At 37.7% G+C, this 16,747-nt stretch overlaps 1 pseudogene; it reads left to right on the top strand.

Annotated features, from left to right (window-relative positions):
- The first annotated feature begins 938 nt into the window (after positions 1–938).
- Positions 939–3,170, top strand: LOC117980162 (peptidyl-prolyl cis-trans isomerase A-like; annotated as a pseudogene).
- Positions 3,171–16,747: the final 13,577 nt, after the last annotated feature.

The raw sequence follows: 16,747 nt of genomic DNA, 5'->3' as shown, positions 1-16,747 counted from the left end.
GGTAAGAGCAGTTTGCTATATCGTGGGATATTCTTCCAAACTAATTTAGAAGAAATTCTGATGAACCATTATTTATTTAACTTTCCTTCTATTATTGTTAACTCAGGATGTTTTCTGTTTTTCTCTATCACAGACAGTGCTGCAGCAACTCTCTGTGCATACAAATATTTGTCAGTATCTCTGACATTTCCTGGGAATGGATTCCTAGAAAGGAGATTACTAAATTAAAGGAAGTGAATTTCTATGGAGCTTGATGTTTCCTGCCAAACTGCTTTCCAGAAGTGATGTATCAGTTTTCATTCCTATTAACATTGGGCTCAGGCCAGCATTGAATATTATATTTTAAATCTTTTCAAAGAGACATTTCTTGACTATCTCTGATACTGGTGATCATTACTGGCTCAGGAATTGGATGTAAAGTGAGCTAGCTGGACTGGTGACACCTTCCCTTTACCTCCATGGGTTCCTACACCTTCAGAAGCTGCACCCTTGATGAAAGGGGACAACATGTTCTGGTGAGGAATCTAGCACCCTTCAGTCAAGAGCTTGGGGGAAGTATGTTGCTTAAAAATTAAATACATCCTGAGTAAACACGTTACGCACAAGAAAAAGTACTGTTCCTATATCAGAAATATAGAAACGGAAATAGAAAGCAAGTGACTTTCCCAGGTATAGCTAGCAAGTCCCTAGCAGGGTCACACTTAGCATTTACTTTCCTAAAATTTTCCATCATGATTTAAGACATTTCAAAGCATCTATATTGTGCCAAAAATTAGATTCTGCATCACACATAGGATAGCACAATTTTTGGCTTATTTCTGAAATACTAAATCACATTAATTGGCTGTTTCCCATTGCAAATATTTGAATTAATAAGGATCTTTTTATCACATGTAATTTTAAATGATCTTTTAGATTTTCAGCTTTGCTGCAACACAGATGGAACTAAAACAAAATTGTATAATGCTGAAGTGACCCAAGGAGAAAACCTCTCACATAGATAATTTTGTGCAGAGATTGAGTAAGCAGTCTATGCCACATCTTCCCCAAATTTATATTTTAGCTGAAATGTAATGGTTAGACAGATAGTCAGTAATTGGTACAGTGAGAACAGAAATTAGTTCTGACTTATCTTCTCTCCAAACTGCAAAGTGTATTTTTATATACAATTTCAGAATGATAATAAAATGATCTAGTTTCCATTTATCAAAATGAGCAATGCTGAATGTCTGATGACTGGCTTGCTTTCTGAAATCTTATTTTAGAGTTATCAGACTGTCTGAGATCTTTGGGAAACTTCTGCATTAAGTGAGCCAATTGGCAAATAAACATCTACTTAACATGTACAAAACTATACAAGGCTGAGATACAGAGGATGTGGCAGAGATGATCAGTGGTCATCTCAGAATGGTCTCTGAACCAGCAGCATCAGCAGCACCTTGGAACTGATCAGAAATGCTTACCTTACACATATTGGATCAGAAACTCTATGGAGAGGCTGGGCAGTTGTGTTTTAACAAGCCCCATGATGTACGCTAAAGTTATCTAAGAACTCTGATCCCAAGAAACAACTTAAAACACACACACACACAAGAGTCAGCTCTGGAAAAGAGGAAATATTGTGTCATTAGCATATCAGAAAATTTGAAGAAGCCCTGAAAGAGCAAAGCTGATGTGTTCACATTCGCAGAGGAAACCATAGCCCAAATAATGTAGAAAAATATATATTAGTAAGGGAATGAGAATGTTTTAGGAGGAACTCCAGAATAGGAGAATACTAAAAATGGCAGGGGCAAAAAAAAAAAAATCAAAGAAATAATATAAGAAAAATTCCCAGCGGAACCACAGCCGCCAGGAGCCCTGTACTCTCAGCCATGGTGAATCCCACCGTGTTCTTCCACATTCCAGTGGACAGCGAGCCCTTGGGCCGCGTCTCCTTCAAGCTGTTTGCAGACAAGTTTCCAAAGACAGCAGAAAACTTTCGTGCTCTGAGCACTGGAGAGAAAGGATTTGGTTATAAGTGTTCTTGCCTTCACAGAATTATTCCAGGGTTTATATGTCAGGGTGATGGCTTCACACGCCATAATGGCACTGGTGGCAAGTCCGTCTACGGGGAGAAATTTGATGATGAGAACTTCATTCTAAAGCATACAGGTCCTGGCATCTTGTCCCTGGCAAATGCTGGACCCAACACAAACGGCTCCCAGTTTTTCATCTGCACTGCCAAGACTGGGTGGTTGGATGGCACGCATGTGGTCTTTGGCAAGGCGAAAGAAGGCATAAATATTCTGGAGGCCATGGAGCACTTGGGTCCAGGAATGGAAAGACCAGCAAGAAGATCACCATTTCTGACTGTGGACAACTCTAATAAATTTGACTTGTGTTTTATCTTAACCACCAGACCATTCCTTCTGTAGCTCAGGAGAGCAGCCCTCCACCCCATTTGCTCGCAGTATCCTAGAATCTTTGTGCTCTTGTTGTAGTTCCCTTTGGGTTCCATCTTTTCCTTGTTCCCTTCCATGACTAGCTGGATTGCAGAGTTGAATTAAGTTTATGATTATGAAATAAAAACTAAATAACAAAAAGAAAGAAAAATTCCCAGAGCTGAACAATGACACGTTTTCAGATTAACAGTTCCCACAAAATGCTAAGCAGGTTGGAATAGACACATCTTGATGAAATATCAGACACTAAGGATGAAGAGAAAGTTTCTAGAGAGAGAGGAGAAAAAAGAGGTTACTTAAACAGGAGAATCAGTTTGGCTTCAGAATTCTCATCAGAAACGCTGAAGACTAACAGGCACTAAGGAATCACTTCAAAAATTTATGAAAAATATTTTGAAAAAAGTATTGGGTTCCTGGAAAAACTAACATTCAAGTTAGAGGGCAACAAGAAAATGACAGTTTTAAGCGCAAGAAAGTCTTGTTGCATTAAAGAATTTATGAAGGGGTTAAAGTTTAAAAATATTGAGCCAGTTGGGAAACAGTATTTTAGTTTGAGAGAAAGAAATATTTGGATTTCTGTCAGAATAATTCCCAAGAGAACATTTAAGAAAATTACACATTTTAAAAAACAAAAGCAAGAATAAAAGAGAGAGAGAGAAAGAGGAAGAGGACGGAAGGAGGGAAAGGGAGGGAGGGAGGAAGGAAGAAAGTAAGGAAGGAAAGGGAACGAAAGGGAAGGAAAGAAGGAAGGGAAGGAGGGAGGAAGGAAGGAAGGAGGAGAGGAAGGAGGGAGGGAGGGAGTGAGGAAGGAAAGGAGGAAAGGGAAGGAAAGAAGGAAGGGAAGGGGGGGCAGGAGGGAGGGAGCAGAAAAGGGAGGGAGGGAGGAGAAAAGGGAGGGAGGGAGGGAGGAAGGAAGGAAGGAAGGAAAATTTAGGAACAAGTTCAGATTTAGCAGCTTAGTTAAGTGGCAGAGAAAAGCTATTACCCTCTCATATCCATTTAGTGGCTTATGTGAAATGAACTGGTTTTGAAGTCCAGTTTCTTCCACTTGGAATTTTGGGTTTTACATGCACAGCAAGTGTGGCTAGTACTGCATCCTTGTCCTCCCTTCCATGGCAAGGGCAAAGGGCAAAAAACAGATGGACTTCCCTAAAGATTCATCATTGTCAGCAGAAGAATAGCTGGGTTTCCTATAAGAGACTAGATGCCGTCTTCCTTCATTTATGCAACTAGGGGACAGGAAAGGTATTGTTTGTCCTGTGCATCAGTAGAGCACTGGTTTCCTTGCATACCCATATAGAACAGCTGGTTGTACTCACTATGTCTCCCTTATTCCAGCATACAGAGAGTGTACAACTCAGCCATTCAGTGACAGTAGTTTTTTGACCCTGAAATATGTAAACAGAAGGATGGTCCAAAGGAATCACGAAGTAATCCTCTCATAAAAGTAGTAACAGCTAGCTTTGTGTACAGACAGGTTTCACATAATTCTGATGCAAGCTTCACAAACAGTCCCATGAGGTGAGAAAGAAATATAATCATTATATATTTTTTTACAGAAGAATAATTTTAGGCTCAGAGGATTAAATAAAACATTCAAGAACATGCAGCAAGTTAGTCAGTCTGTCTCACTTAGTGAGGACTTTCTGTGTGTCACAACTTGCTGTTCTGAACACGTCTTTTAAAAAGGGAGGTAAGTCCCTCAATGGGGAATTTATTGGCTAGCAGAGGCAGATGGGTGGTAAACATGTAAGGACATAGCCATAAAGATAACTTCAGATATGGGAGATTGCCATGAAGAAGATAAAGTAAGTCAAGTCACAGGGGATGACTTGAGCTACAGTGGGAGAGGGGCTGCTGCTTCAGCGTGGGTGGAGTTGGGGAAATTCTCTGGATTGAGACCTGAATGTTGAGAGGAAGGCATAAGAGGATTGGAGAAAGAGCAACCCTTGCAGAGGAACAAACCCCTTGAGACAGCAATGAACTTGGCATGTACAAGGGGTACAGAAACAGACCAGTGTAGCTGGAACGCAGTGAACAAAGACAAGGCTGGTAGGAGACAGGGTCCAAGAGGTAGGAAGAAGCCAATCATGTAGAACTTTGTGAGCCATGATAAGGAGTTTCGGTTCGGGTTTTATTCTAAGTGTAATGAGAAGTTTTGTTTATTTGTTTTCTTAAACATCTTTACTAAGGTATATTTTTACATCATAAAATTCAACTGTTTTGAGTGTGCAATTCAATGATTTTTATAATTGAATTAATTAATTTATAATTATAATTATATATTAATTATAATTCAGGAGAGCAACCATCAACATAAATCAGTTTTAGAACATTCTTATTCTTCCAATAAGATCCCTCAGCCCACTGACAGTTATTCCTTTTTCCATGCAACTGCTAGTCTACATTCTGCCTCTCTAAATTTGTCTTTTCTGGGCATTTCTATAAATAGAATCATACAATATATGGACTCTGGTGCCTGGCTTCTTTCACCAGGCATAATGTTTTTGAGGTTAGGTAGGATATGTTAGTAGTCTGCTGTTTTTTATTGCTGAACAGTGTTCCATTGTATGGATATGCCACAATTTGTTTATCCATTTATCTGTTGATGAACAGGTAGGTTGTTTCCAGTTTTTGACTGTTGTGAATAATGAATGCTGCTATGAACAGTTGTGTACAAGTCTTTATGTGGACATGTTTTCTTTCATTCCTCTTGAATACATACCTATAAGTGGAATTGCTGGGCTACATAGGAATTTCAGACATTGCCAAACTGTTTTCCAAAGTGACTGCACCATTTTATATTCTTACCAGGAATGTACGAAGCTTCTCATTTCTCAACTCACCAACATTTTTTGTTGTCTGTCTTATTTATGGTAACCATTCTAGTGGGTATGCAACTATATCTCATTGTGGACTGAATTTGCATTTCCTTAATAGTCGACTAATGATGTTGATCATCTTTTCACGTCCTCCATTACCAATGGAAGAGTTGTAAGCAAGGGAAAAGATATGATATGATTTGTGCTTTGAAGACCAATCTGGTTACTAAATGGCAAGTAGACTATGGGCAGTTGGCCAGTTAGGAGATGATTGCTATAATCCAGAGGGAGATAATAGTGTCTTAGACTTGGGTTATAATAATGGAGGTGAAGAGAAGGAGTTTGAATAGAGATACATTATGAAGGTAGAGACAGTGGAAGTGGCTGATGGATTGGATATGGGATGTGGGGAAGAGTGGTATTTAGGCAAACAACTGGGTATGTAGTGGTGCCATTTTTTTGCCAAGGGGAAGCCTGATGGAGGAGTAAATATGGTGGTGATACTGGGGAGTTGGTCCTAAACAATACCTATTTTGATCACACTACATTTTTGGCATCTATTAGACATCCAAGAGGAAATGTTGAATATGTAATCAGGAGCTCAGGGGAGAGTTCTGAGTGAGAGATAGAAATTTGAGTCATCAGCATATAGAGGGAATTTAAAGCTTTAGGACCCAGGGAGAGTGTGTGGATAAAAGAGAATGGAGTGGAGAATGAAACCCCAGAGGCATTTTGAAAAAGTTGCTTATGGAGATCAGAGGGTAAGGAGGAAAATTTGAAAATTAGGATTGAGGTAAAGTTACGCTAAGGGAAGCATCAAGAAATATGTTCATTGACTGTACTGTCCATGACGTAGCCACTAACCCATGTGGTTCAGTGAGCACTTGAAATGTGGCTTGTTGAATTGAGATGTAAGTACAAAATACATATTGAATTTGGAATACTTAGACAAAAACAGAAAAGTAAAGTCTCAGTAATAATTGTTGAAATGATATTTTAGATATACTGGGTTCAATAAACTGTTATTAAAATTAATTTCACCTATTTGTGCTTTTAAAAATGTGGATACTAGAACATTTAAAATTGCATATGTGGCTCATATCATATATATATTTTTGGGGGGCAGTACTAGTCTATAATGTTCTACCCACAGTCTCATCCTGGTTTTCCAGAAATGTGACTGTGGCACTTTAAGGCCTGTGTAGGAACTTGAATTTATATAAGAATTCTGTATTTCCCCCCTTCTCACTACTGCACTTGACTATTAAAAAAATTTTTTTTAATAATTCTGTAGATATTTGCTACAAAGCTTTCTTAAGGTGCTACTAGGCATAGATGACATCCACAACCTAAAAGAAGAGTGTCAGTGTCTTGGGTATTTTGAGTATGTGTTTACATTGTGCAGACAGAGCAATATTTTAGCAAAGACAAGGCCACATGGATCATTTGATCTTTGTTGAGCTGGGAAACTGCAGTTAAAATGGAGATACTGGCCGGGCGTGGTGGTTCACGCCTGTAATCCCAGCACTTTGGGAGGGTGAGGTGGGCAGATCACCTGAGGTCAGGAGTTCGACACCAGCCTGGCCAACATGGTGAATCCCCATCTCTACTAAAAATACAAAAATTAGCTGGGTGTGGTGGTACGCACCTGTAATCCCAGCTACTCGGGAGGCTGAGTCATGAGAATCACTTGAACCTGGGAGGTGGAGGTTGTAGTTAGCTGAGATTGCACCATTGCATTCCAGCCTGGGCAAAAAGAGTGAAACTCTGTCTCAAAAAAAAAAAAAAAATGGAGATACCATATCCTTGATATTTGTAAGACTAACATGTCCTTGCTGGCTACAAAAAAGTTCAATCAAATAAATTCTTTCTTCCATCTGGTTAAATACAACTTGATTACATGAAGAGAAACTTAATTGTTTAATAAGGTCACCATATGAATTAGAAATGATTTTTTTCTTTTCTTTATCATCTTTGAGATTCTTTACATACAATAAAAATCAGTTTTTCATCAAGTTCTTGTCCTATTGCTATTATGGCAAGAGTTTCCCTTTAGAAATAAGAAGAATTCCCTTTGGCTGGAAATCATAGAGGCAAACTGTGCAGATATAAGGTGGTGAGACTTCTTCACTCTCTTCCCTCGCCCCAGTGAATGAGGTCATTTGAATAAAGTAATTCCCTCAAAGGGGTAGAGTTACACTGTTTTTGTGTTTTACATGACAGATGATTGGGCAGATTTCATGCATAACCCCGTGGGAGATTTTGCAGTCTCAATATAGAAATTTCTCTAGTGCTTCTGATTAAAATACAGAATCAAGAGCTATAGTAACAGCTCATCCATTCAGTTCAATGGAGGATTGGAGGCTGAGTTTTGTATAGATTTTGTATGAGTTTTGTATAGGCTGAAGTTGTTAGAAAATGGGAGCTAGGGCCGGGCACAGTGGCTCACACCTATAATCTCACCACTTTGGGAGGCCAAGGCAGAAGGATTGCTTGAGCCCTGGAGTTCAATACCAGACTGGGCAACATAGTGAGACCCTGTTTCTACAAAAAATACTTAAAAATTAGCTGGTTATGGTGGCACACACCTGTAGTCTCAGCTACATGGGAGGCCGAAGCAGGAAGCTCACCTGAGCCCAGGAGGTCAAGGCTGCAGTAATCTGTGATTGTGCCATTACACTCCAGCTTCGGTGATAGAGTGAGACCCTGTCTCAAAAAAAAAGAAAAAAAAAAAGAAAAAAAGTGAAAAAAAAGCATGTTAGAAAATATTATTAATCTGTCATATTGATCCAGGTTTCCAGGTGGTCATTTCTATAAGGCTAGATCCTGCCTGTCCTACATGTGGAAGTTCTCTGAGATTTTACAGTACCTTCCTCAGACAAACTTTTGGAAGAAGTATGACTTTTCTGGATGTAGAATACAAAAATTGTTCATTTACTGCTTTGGTTCCATGTATGATGACCTTTTCCATTTTAGTTTTCTGTAGCCCTTTTAGAGTTCTACTTTCTGTTAATATTTGTAACTGCTCTTAATATTCTATTATTTTGTGTGTTATATAAACACAGTTAACATAAGGAGGAGAGAGTTCAAATTTCTATCACTTAATTTTTGAAGATCTTGAAAAGAGATGGTTCTTTTATTTAGTTCAGGACTGAAGGTAGGGGGATTTTAAAAACATGCTGCTGGGCTCCTGAGAGTAAGCCTTATGTCAGCAACCCCTTTATATGTTCGATACATTTTAAGGGGAAGAGAGATCATTAAAGAAAGAAAGTGGTCATGCTCTTCAACTCTATAGTCCTGGGAACCAGCCACAGGAATAATAGTGTTCCAGCCAGAGTAATCAGAGCAGATATGGCTAATAGATTTCAACCTGAGTTGAAATAATAAATGATTGATAGGAGCTGCCTGCAGCACAGCTGTGTTAGAAAGGATTTTGAGGCCACATCTGGGTTCATAGGACAAAGTGTGATTAATGATGTCTGCCATGGTTGTGAGAGGAGGTAGTGGTGGTAGCCATGCCATGTATTTTTAATCCCTGAATGATAATCTTTGATGAACAGAACTGTTCATCCATGAGGTTTCCAGATTGCAGTCGGAAGATTATGGGCATATTCGGACAGCATGGAGACAAGCTGCTAGTTCTATTTGGGCTGATTTTATTCAACTTGTAGTCAGAATGATTTCCTGACTTGCCAGAGCCAGTAAATTGGAGAATAAAGTATGTAATATCTGTATTCCCACTGCTTGGCTTAAACTTAAACACAGGACCATAATGCATCCCAATACAGGCGCAAATAGGGTGTTACACAGAAAATGGGATATTAGGCTGTTTGAATTATCATTTTAATAAAAATCTTGTGTTCTAGAAGGTAGGGATGGATTTCTTTTTACTTGCCTTATTTTATGCTTTGTTTAGTCAACACATGGAAATGTAAAGAAGAGAGTAATATTTACCCATAATGCCTCTGCCAGAGATAAATATTGCTAATATTTTGGTGTGGAACCTTCTAGAGTCTTTGCTATGTATATGTTTAAATCTGTTGGGATTATATCATAGATCCTGTTTATAGCCTAAAGTTTTCATTTAACGGAATTTAGACTTCCTTCTAAGTTAATAAGTATGACTGCATTATAGTATTTAATGGATCAATAATACCATCACTTTGATGAATACCCTTGTATATAAATATTGTGCACTAATTACTTCCTTAGCATAATTTTCTAGAAAAGCATTTGCTAGGTCAAATTTATAAATTTTTGTTTTTATTTTAAGGGCTTTGATACTGTCTTCCAAAAAAGCATTAGCAATATACTTGATAATTCTTGAAGAGTATGACATAAAAAGCCCAATGCATTTGCTAAGATTGCTACTCTGAGAGGAAAAGACAGCCCGAGCTGCCCCATCCACACACCCACACAGTCTCTTTCTCTACTCGATGATGTTATATATCTCGATTGTAGAGACCGTAATAATTCACAACTGCAGCAGCCAATTCAGAAGCAGGTATGTGCACTTGGAGCCTATGGAGTGGAATTGGATAAGATCACAGCGGGTTGCTCGATTCTACAGACCAAGCATAGTTCCAGCTGTCCCAAGACTGCTGAGCTTTCCCAAGGAACCAAGCAATTCTGCCTTGTACTTCCTAGGACTTGCTGGGCTCATGCAGACAGATTATGCAGATCCCCTGCTTCCTTCTATTGATTAATCTTTGAGGTTACCTGCAAGCCTGTGGAGTTTGAGAGGCTGGGGAATGGAGAGCTGAAGTCTAGAGGAAGACTGGGCTTCAATTTCCTGGGAGCGCTTCCCCTCAAAATGAACATTCTAAGGAGGGTGGAGTTAGTGACCTCCTTCAAGGAAGGCTCCCACTGTCAGTGGGTCAGTTTTATTTTATCCAAATGTCTTTTCTTTTCTTTCTTTCTTTTTTATTTGTATAAATTTAAAGGGTACAAGTACAGTTTATTCCTCCTGAGATGTATCTATCTTTATCCCATTCCATCATTTTATTTTGCCTTTGTCATTTGTGGCATCTGAACAAGTGTTCAGTGTTGCATATAAATATAAAAATAAATGACTCATACATCATAGTTAACAGTATCTATAAAAAGAAGGAAATTAAACCTTAAATAATCTATGCCTATACAATTTAGGGGAAAAAGTTGTTAACTGTTTCATTTTCAAATAATAGAATCAGTATTTTGTGATTCTAGCTTCAGAGATTTCATTCTCCCTATAAATTGTTGTGTTGGTACCTTTTTAAAACTAGTAACCAGAGCAACTAGAGCTATCTCTGCACATTGGAATGAAGAGTGAGCTAGAAGGCATGATAGAAGACTGTGAGCTCATGATTTGCAGGGCGAGTTTCCAAACACACCCAGCCTGGAATGAACAGTCATTATCAGTGGTAACGGAGTTTAGTTTCTGACCTAGAAAATCCACTGTGGAAACACACACACACACACACACAGACACACACACACACACCCTTCCCAAGATACTAGATAAAGAGAGCAAATTTTCAAATTCCATTTGTTTTCTTTTTTCTTTCTTTTCTTTTTTTTTGAGACGGAGTCTAGCTCTGTCACCCAGGCTGGAGTGCAGTGGTGCGATCTTGGCTCACTGAAAACTTCCCCTCTTGGGTTCAAGTGATTCTCATGCCTCAGCTTCCCAAGTACTGGGATTACAAGTGCCTGCCACCATGCCTGGCTAATTTTTGTATTTTTAGTAGAGATAGGGTTTTGCCATGTTGACCAGGCTGGTCTCGAACTCCTGACCTCAAGTGATCCACCTGCCTCAGCCTCCTAAAGTGGTGGGATTACAGGCATGAGCCACCGTGCCTGGCCCCATTTGTTTTCTAAAAACAAATTTAAAAACTTCTAATTTGTTATTATCAGGCTATAAATAGATTTGATTCCTTTCCTAATATGTGTGGACTATGCAATTTTGTTTGGAATTGTGCCGTTTAACTTGACTTCTTTTTACAAACATTTTTTAGTTTCATTAAATATTTTTCAAAAATATGACTTTTAATGACTGTATAGTTTTCCACAAAATAGATATCAGATTAATTTGACCAATTTCCAAATTATTTCTTTTTTATTATAATAAATTCTATAATAAACATCTGTATACATAAATCTTTCTATGCATTTCTGATTCTTTTCTTAGGATAAAAATTAGAATTGAGCCAGTCTGAAGAATTTTATCCCATTTATATTTTAACTTATTTTTAAAAATTGAGATTATATTGTATATATAGACTGTCACTCAGATTTTTCGCTTGGCAAGCTGTGGGCATTGTTCCATGTCATGAAATATTTATTGAAAACATGATGGTCTGTTTTAGGGGCCACATGATATGTACCTTTTGAATATACCATTATTGATCCTTTTTTAAAGCCATTTTCCTACTATTGAATAATCCAGTTGTTTCTACTTTTTTGATATTATAAATATTGCCATTGTGGACATCGTTGCACATGTACTTTATTTCATTAAGAAAACGTTCTGTCACAGAGCTTCAACAATTACTGGCACATGGCCATGTGTTTTGCCTATAACTTCCAAATCTCCATTTCCCAGTGGATTATTTTGAAGAAAATAGCCCAGGACATTTTTGTTTCATAAAGTACAATAGGAAAGTGATCATTTGGGGGCAGATAACAGCATTACGGGGTCTTTTTGTTGGACATATCTGAAGTTTTTAACTCGGTAATTTCTTAGAAAAGTCTTAGAAGATTCAGAAGAAGTAGAAAACAACATTGTTAAAAAATGTGATTTTCAAGCAAACACATTGTTCTTAATTTTATATTAGTAAATTTTAGGTTTTGCCCGATTGTCTGAAAAAAAAGGGGTCATAATTAGGATATTCTGGCCAAAGACTGAGATAGAGAAAGTAATTGCTGCCCTTCCTAAATAAGCAAATGTTACCTTCTGAATATCCATAAATGGTAAAAAGAGACAATGCTAAATATAACTAGAAGACATATTTACTTTATAAATTGTGTAAAATGTTCTGTAATTTCACTTAATGCTTTTAGTGCTGCATGTAGGAAGAAAGAGAGGAAATGTGTGGTTCATAGGAGGAGAAAAACTGTTCATTATGATTTTCTAGAAATGCAGTAACAGGCTTTTTAGAGTGTGATGTATCATGTACCCACCCACTCTGAGCTGTGTGAGGGAAACTAAAACTATAAACACATCCCTAAAATATTTAAGTACGTCAGAGATCAGGTATCAGTAACAGACACTCCCCATCCTTAGAATCCAGCCATATTATCGCTGCACAGAAAATTGTCAGCCTCTTTCTCACCCACACTCGCCAGCTTCCTCACAGAAGCTCCTTCCCTAGTTAGTCAACAAATATGTATTCATTACTCACAGATGATCCAACAAGATGTTAGGTCTTGCTTTTCAATCTTTCCATTCACAATACTATTAGATCAAAATTATTTTTTCCAAACATAGGACCAATATTTCCTTAGTTCCGTTTTTGAAACCATCTGTTTGCTTCCTCTTTTTTCCCCTCACTAACTTTAAGCCCTTTGGTCTCTCTTTGAAGCAGTCATATTCAGCCTTCTTTTCTTCTCTTGTTTTCTTTAGTAGCTTTTTGTTTTCTTATTTATCCCACCATTTTTTTTTCAACATTATTTTCCCAACTTTGTTCTATTTTTGGGCTGCCACCTAAGATTTGATTGACTCTTATCTTATCAACCGCTCTCCCTTTACATCCTGGTAAAAAAAAAAAAACAAAAACAAAGCAAAATAAAAACAATAAAAACTACTGTCAAGGCCAAACATTCACCCCTAAAATTATTGCCTTGCTTTTCTGCTAGTGGAAAGTTAGCCCTACTAAGGTAAACTTACTTTATATATCTTTATTAAAAATCATAAGTTCTAACTAGAAAAGGTAACTTTGGAAAAGCTTTGCTTTGTAACCCCAGACCATTTGGAAAGCAATTTTACATACAAAATCGTGATTCAGGATTGATTGCTCAAAACAGAATCAGAGACTTGAAGAGATGGTAAGAATTTCTAGTTTGGGGAAGAGAAATGTCCTAGGATACTCATGCTGTAATTGCAAAGGAAATATCAATTTCCACTAAGATTTGTAGAAATTTGGAAAGTGGGTGGGGAGGGAGAAGAACAAGGATGTGTTTTAAAAAGAAGAGACCTACAGGAGAATTGCTTTATCAATAGCCTAGAAAAATAAGTGGTTGCAGGAATGTTCCATAATCAGAAATAGACAGAGATGTATCAATAAAGGAAAGTGATCCAGAAATTTAAGATTTGATTCTTAGGAGGATAAAGGGTAAGTTAATCCTATTTAAACTCAGGATAAACCCAGGATTAAATTAAGCAGTGATTAATAACAAGGATTATGAGAAAGGAAGATGCAATTGTATCAAGTATCTGACATTTCTTTAAATCATATCCTAATTATATGTCCTATTTAAACAGAGCAATTAGTAATACTAATAAATATTTGTGCTTGTCTGTTTTAATAAAGAATTTTACTTTCACGGACAGAAGCACAATTACAGGGGAAAACATACTGATCTTTCTCACTTAATAATGCTTATGGGATATCATTTCCGGGAGCAACAAAACCATAACCACCACTAACAATGTGGCAGCTAACACTATTTATAGTTTAAATGTTTATAGTCCAAGTCCTAGTGATGGAATAGAGTTCTTTAAGAATTGACCTTATTAAGTAAGTTGCCTTTTTCCTAACAAATAATCATCAGCAAACATTTTAAATTATATAATTTGATCACTTATTATGTGCCTAACCAATGTACTTGTATAATACCTTTGAAATACTATCTAATGTATTTTTTGGTTCCTGTAAAGTCTTAGTTGCCCTGTTTCCTCCCCATTGTATCAAAGGTATTTATTGTCTAAGAAATGTTGTATACTGTCTAGAATAAAGCAAGTTTTACATTAAAGAAAGTTTTCAAAGTCCAAAGCAAAGAAAATAGGAGTGGGAGTTCAGGAAGAGAATGTGTGGAGTGTTCTAATTATTATTATTGCATAACAAATCACCCCCAAACTTAGTAACTTAAAACAACCATTCAGTTTGCTTATGATTTGGGAGTCAGGAATTTGGGAAGGGCTTGCTGGAGGGATCCTGAGATACTGATGACGGCTTCAGTCGTCAGAAGGCCTGACTGGGCTGAATGTCCAGGGCATCTTCCTCCTTGAAAAGCGATTATACTAGCGCTCACCTGGGCTCACCAGAGTGTCTACATGTGGTCCCTCCAGCATGGTAGTCTCAGGGTGTTTGGACTTCTTCTATGGTGCCTAGCTTCCCCTAGAGCAACATTCCAAGAAAAACAGGTGGAAGCTACATGGCCCCTTATGACAGGACCTTCCAACTTATGCAGCAATCCTTCTTTTGGTTAAGAGCATTCCATTAACTAATAGAGCATTCTATTGGTTAACAGGAAATCCCTAAAGTCAACCCATATTTAAGCAGAGAGGACCTAAATCCCACCTTTCAGTGGGAGGCATATCAAATAATTGGAGGACATGTTTAAACTGCCCCCTAAGGGACTGGATCTTAGTTCAGTTTTGTCAAATCTATAGACTTCGAGTAGTTGTCAAATTGTTATGGTGGAGAGAATGGCTGAACAGGATTCTAAGTATATAGACACTTATGGGAGAGAGACTGGAATAGAGTCCAGTGAATAATCTAGTTGGCAAGAGTGCAAGGTTTGTGGAGAGAGGTCGAGAAAGTGAACCTGAAAAGATTGTGGGAATTTGCATGCTAGGCTAAGAATTTTGGTATTTACCTTATTATCAGTGGGTAGCCCTTGACACACAGGAGAGTGGCATGATCAAGGCAGTGTTTCCAAAAGATTGATCTGGCATGGAGGTACAAGATCATTGGAAGGGCCAGACTATAAGAAGGGAAGTCATTTATAAGGCTGTTGGAGTAATCTTAGAGTGATGGGGCTTACTTGAGTCAAAGAAATGGAATTTGACATGAGAAAGAAAGGATGATTGGAGAGTTATGGGAAGGAAAAGTCAACAGACTTGATGACTGATTGGTTATGGAGAAAATCTTGCCAACTGGAGAGTTAGTTGCATCCTATGGAGGCAACATGATGTAGCTCAGGTTTCCTGTGTGGGCAGCAATGTGAAGAATTCTTCAACTCTTGAGGAGGTAGCTCCTGTTCCTACACGAGACATCAGATTAAATAAGTACAATTAATCTTCATCCAAGCAATATAATATGTAAGATCATGGTTTTAAATTAGAAACTGCAATAGGTCACCGTAATTGTGAATTTCTTCATATTTTTATTTATAAAAAGCACTCAAGAAAACATAATAATAACATTGAGAACAATAGCAACCAACAACTGAACTTCATACTATCTGGAATTTCACCCTATTCAAGAAGAGCTCTTGGCTTTCCCTGTTGGTAATCCATATTTCCATTGGTATGAACAGGCTAAGAATGGATACCACTCACTGTTTTTATTTATGGTCCATTCTACAGCTTTGAAATTAAGTTGACATTGGGTGTTAGCAGATATTCATTACCTTTCTAAAATGCCACTTAAAACACTGATTGCTTGGGGAGTGGGTGGCAAAGGAGAAATCTCATACTCAGATGGTTGATCCCATTCATAAAAGGCTACATTTAGAAATTCTCCTGTATTTACGGTGTACACTGTTACTTCTGCTAGTGGGCCAGGCTGACTCTCCTGGGCTTCTTTGCATCTTTTCTGTTTTAAAATAATCTTTATCTTGTTTCTGGAGTAAAGCTTTTGTGTTCTGTAAAATATTATGCATGTTGACAGCAAGACACAAATAATGAACCATCTAAAGCAACATTCCAGCTAGCTAACACAATTTGAGAGGCTGATTTATACTAGAATTTTCAAAAAAAGCACAACAAATGAAAAGGAGGGAAGAAACAACCCACTAGAAATGAAAAAAATAAGATATAAACAAATCTTTCTTCACAAAGAACATCCCACGTATGGAAGCCTGTGAGACTCAGAAATTACTCAGTCCTAGAAGTTGTGAGCCAAGTCTTCTCTGAGGTGCTTTTCTTTCCCCGAAAAGAAGTCATACCAGGTATATAGAGAGAGATCTATAATGCCCTTCTGTTGGGGAAATGAAAGCACTTTCAAAACAATCTCATAACATTGTGATGGAGAAAATGATGGCAGGTTTTATATTACCCCATCATACAGGTGATGGAGGCCCTGATAAATGGAGTCAGTGGCAAAGTCACAAATAGCAGCCAGGCCTTCTGATGTACAGCTAAGACTTCAGCAGTTAAATGAAAAATATGTTCCTGGTTTGCTCAGCCCTTTGTCATCTTTCAGACAGAACCTTTCTCATTGGTTTTAACCTTTGTTCATTCCGGCACAGACATGCATTCCCCCCACTGCCAGGAGACAGGGCTCTTGACTCTAATTTTAAATTTGAATCTTATATTACAAAATTATATCACAAATAATA

Source organism: Pan paniscus, chromosome 4, assembly GCF_029289425.2.
Source record: "Pan paniscus chromosome 4, NHGRI_mPanPan1-v2.0_pri, whole genome shotgun sequence".
NCBI classification, from domain to species: Eukaryota; Metazoa; Chordata; class Mammalia; order Primates; family Hominidae; genus Pan; species Pan paniscus.
This window is presented reverse-complemented; position numbering and strand designations above follow the sequence as displayed.